Source organism: Penaeus monodon, chromosome 20 (assembly GCF_015228065.2).
Source record: "Penaeus monodon isolate SGIC_2016 chromosome 20, NSTDA_Pmon_1, whole genome shotgun sequence".
NCBI lineage: Eukaryota > Metazoa > Arthropoda > Malacostraca > Decapoda > Penaeidae > Penaeus > Penaeus monodon.
In genome coordinates, this window is record NC_051405.1 from 11,532,159 (window position 1) to 11,532,842 (window position 684).

The window sequence follows — 684 nt, forward strand, 5'->3', positions numbered from 1 at the left end:
TAGTGTGAATGCAATATTGATTATAAATGAAAATACATCGCGAATAATGTACACAAAGTCAGAGCTGTAGTCTTGAGGGAGAAAAGGACACAAGAGGCAATCAGCGCTGATGGCTCAAAAAAACACGACTCCAAAAACTGGTAACTGGTGCTCGATCTTTTATTTCTTTTTTCTAGGATCGATTTGTGTAATACTTTCCTTTTGCTTGCAGGAAGTAGAGGGAATCATGTGGAATTCAGTCCCATTTTGAACGCATGATTAGAGCTCTATCATGGGAAATGTTTAGTCATCCGTACACTTCTGTATGAATGAGTTCTTTCAAAACATATATCTTCATAAATGGATATTATAATGATATGCAAAATATCCTGGTTCTTGATCAGTACACGAGTCAAAATTGTCATATTCAAGAAATGGAAAACGAGCAAAATAGAGAACCTTTGATGAACTGCGCTCTCCGTACATCCTGTCACTCGGGAGTCACAGTAAATTCAAAATTATATCTTGTCTTCATACACGAAAGTTGTTTTGAAAATTCAACTTCATGGATAACGCAACCAAAGTACATAATCACAGGCTTCTTTTATGATTACAGGCTTAAATCATACACAAACCTCCACGACTGATTTGACTAAAATACACAACATCGGAAAAACAAAAGAGAATAGCAGCCGATACTCGCTG

General features: G+C 36.4%; 1 protein-coding gene across 1 annotated transcript in view; it reads left to right on the forward strand.

Annotated features, from left to right (window-relative positions):
• The window catches only part of LOC119585617 (potassium channel subfamily K member 10-like), a 16,240-nt gene that overhangs the window by 3,787 nt on the left and 11,769 nt on the right, over positions 1-684 (forward strand). The gene's annotated exons all lie outside the window — the stretch shown is intronic.